The sequence below is a fragment of the Palaemon carinicauda genome, chromosome 11 (assembly GCF_036898095.1).
Source record: "Palaemon carinicauda isolate YSFRI2023 chromosome 11, ASM3689809v2, whole genome shotgun sequence".
In the NCBI taxonomy this organism is placed as follows: domain Eukaryota; kingdom Metazoa; phylum Arthropoda; class Malacostraca; order Decapoda; family Palaemonidae; genus Palaemon; species Palaemon carinicauda.
This window is the reverse complement of record NC_090735.1, coordinates 135235798-135239083: the sequence shown is the minus strand read 5'-3', so window position 1 is coordinate 135239083 and position 3286 is coordinate 135235798. Positions and strand designations below refer to the sequence as shown.

General features: G+C 32.2%; 1 long non-coding RNA gene across 2 annotated transcripts; it reads left to right on the top strand.

The window, feature by feature from the left end:
* The first annotated feature begins 599 nt into the window (after nucleotides 1-599).
* Nucleotides 600-2801, top strand: LOC137649780 (uncharacterized). Of its 2 annotated transcripts, none has more exons than XR_011045860.1 (3): nucleotides 600-707; nucleotides 1320-1441; nucleotides 1849-2801. It is a non-coding gene; the product is annotated as an uncharacterized lncRNA (long non-coding RNA). The 2 variants fall into 2 exon arrangements; XR_011045859.1 differs by having other exon boundaries at nucleotides 620-712.
* The last annotated feature ends 485 nt before the right edge of the window (nucleotides 2802-3286 follow it).

Here is a 3286-nt window from a genome sequence, read left to right as displayed (position 1 = left end):
ATTAAAGAATATGGGGCAGAACGTGGACCCTATATGGCACAATGCATGGACCCTGGGATAGGGGGGGGGGAGGAGGGAGGAGACTGGGTTATGTTAAGGGTATGGAAGGGAGGAGAGACCAGGACTGGATTTCATCTTTCCACTGAATGTAATTACTAGGCAGGTGGGATCAGTGCTTTTTTTTTTTTTTTTTTTTTTTTTTTTTTTTTTTTTTTTTTGCTGAAATATTTTCGGAAAATACTCTAGCAGTGAGCAGAGTTCAAACTTTCGACCCACAAATCGTGAGTCAGAGGTGCTATCAATAATACGGGGTCCTATCAATAATATGGGGTTCCATTCCAATTATATTCTAGTGTAACCAAATTACAATGTTTGAACAAGTCTTAATTCATATTTTAGCATTCTGGTGGCTCGGAAGGTTGGTGGCTTTTCTTGAAGGAATTTTGAATAGCACTTAATCAAAAAACTGAAAAAAATAACTCCGAAATATATTCCTAATACATTTTTTGGCAACTACAGAAATAGCCAGCCACCTTATTACGACTAGTTAATCCTTGCTACTCCTATCTCGCTTTCCTGTTCCTGCTTTGTTCTCCTTGGTGTTGTAGTCAAGGGCAGTTAACTTCTGTTCTTGGAACTTTCGTCGTGGAGTGTCTCCCTTCAGCTCCTACCTCGTAAACACCTATGGAGAACTCTCTTCTATTTGTGTAAGGTATTTGTTATATTTTAATACGTTTTTAGTGGTTATTCATAATTGATTTATTCTGTAGAAAGTCATTGGGGTTTATTTCAATGAAATAAGTTTGTTTAATATATTCAAATTTCATTGTTTTATATTTCACCTTTCATAAATTTCCATGGCGAAAAGTTTAATTAAATTTAAACCTTTGTTTCTTGTTAAATTTTAATGAGTTTGAAGCGGTTATTCAAAATTGCATATTTTGTGATAATTCAATGTGTTTTCTTTCACTATGAAGATATGTACTTGGTTTCATGGCCTAATTTAAACCTTTTGTCTCGTTATATATTAATCCGTTTGAAGCGGCTATTCAGAATTGCATATTTTGTGATAAATCAATGGGTTTTCTTTCACTATAGATACGTACTTGGTTTTATAGTTTTCCTTATTTCCTTGGCATAAAATTTAGTACATTTAATTTGAACCTTGGGCTTAACTTAACCGTTGAAGGGTCAATGTTATTTTTTTTTATTTCCCCAATTTTTCCGCATCCTTAACTGTTTACGTAAAAATATACTAACCGGATTTAATTACAGAAGTCAATTTATTCTAATTTTGTAATTACATTGTACCCCTACAGATTTTGGTAGTAATGATCCTTGGAAAATAATAGTTCTACTAAAGCCATTGGAGAAGTGCTTAAAATCTGGAATGAAACCCTGCTCGTCCAATAAGCGACGTGGAGAAATATCCAAATAATTGGTAAGTAAATGATTTCCTTTACCATCAATGGGTTCGTCTTTCATACATAAGATGTGAATTAGTTTTTCTTAAAACTACATTTGATAGGAATATTAAATTTTCTTGAAATGGACAGTGGTGCTATTAAGCAGTTTATTTATTACTTTCTATTTTTTCTTAAACTACATTTATCTTTAAAAAAAATTAACTCTTAAAATTTACGGTGATGCTATAAAGCAGTTTGTAATGTATTACTTTATCGTTTAAATTCAAATATTGAGCTATTCACCTATGTAATTGGCTAGTATAGTATAGAAACTATATCAAACTAATTTTATTAGCATTGAAACTGTAATTGGCTAGTTTATCATAGAAAGGATATTAAACTAATTATATTGGCATTGAAAGTAATTTTAGTGTTCTTCCAGATGGTAGTTGGTATTACCGTATGGCAGTAGAGACATTGAGAAACTGCCCTGAGCTGCTCGCAGGGCAGTGACGTCACTACTTCACAAGGCTTGCTAGGTGACTAACATAGAATTTCGGAAATTCTTGTCCATCCACTTCAGGGTCCCTCCACTTCAACCTTTGCTAAAGATATCAAGATTGAAAATTCGCCATCAGAGATTGAAAATTCGCCATCAAAGAAGATACTATCTTGCAGCTGTTACTCGACAACTGTTAACAGCCTTCATTGGCCTGAAGATGTTACCCTACTTATTGCTGAAACAAAGCTAACGTCTGTTGGCTGTTTAAACCTACTGTAGTATATTAGCTTTACATTGTATGTGTATTACTAGTTAGTGTTACCATTTGGAATGTTATAGATTTAAATTCTGTAGATTAGATTTAAAATCATGATCATTATAATTTGGTCTTCCTCGGCTTTCAATATTTCTGAAATTTTCTTAATGGAATTTTCTTAATGGAATTTTTTTTGGTTCAAATACTGCGTAGCTAATTGAAAATTGAAAATCAATCACATCAGAAATTAAATTCTTAAGATTAGTTCAGATTCTGATAGGGTTATAACGGTTCATTTTAAAGGTGGGTTTTTTTTACTCGCTGAATTATATATACTTTCCTTGTGTAGCTTTGACATTCGATGATCTTCAGGAATCAAAATTTGAGAGCTTTCTGGTAAGGTTATAGGTGTTTTAGTTTATAAAGCTTTAATATATATTTACTTTATTTATTACTTTCAATGATCTGCAATAATTATAATTTGAACTTTAGTAAGAGTTTTGTAATAGATTATGTCCAAAATAACTTCTTGATTTTAAGGTTTTGTTCATATGAAAACTTTATTTCCCTTTATCATTTAAAAGTGAGGTTTGTATTAATTTGGCTGTATAAACACTAATTAAACCCATTGATATTTCAGAGTTCTTTTAACCCATATTGAAAAGTTTTGAAGACTTAAGTATTTTATATTTGGGAATTTGCTAATGTTTTTAAAGTGTTACTAGCAAAGTCATTTAATTAGAATGTTTAAAATCTAAACAACCCAGTTACCACCCAGTTACCAGTATGGTAAATTAGAAACTCACAGTACTGGTTGTATGTGCTGGCCATTTGACAAAGCAAGTGACGGGTATAAGACTATTGAAAATAACCCCAAGAAACTTTTCTTTCGACCATACATAGAAGTTCTAAATCTTACGAAAGATGCATAACTAGGTAGTAACCATTGCTACTTGACCTATCATAGGTAACTTCTATACTTGTCATTTAACCAAAATGGTATTCGGTTTAAATTTCGAAAGACAAACCTCAAAATTCTCACGGGGGTCATCTGGTTTAACTAAAATAAGCCCGGCATACATTATGGAATCCGAATCTTGAATATGTATTTTAACGAACTTT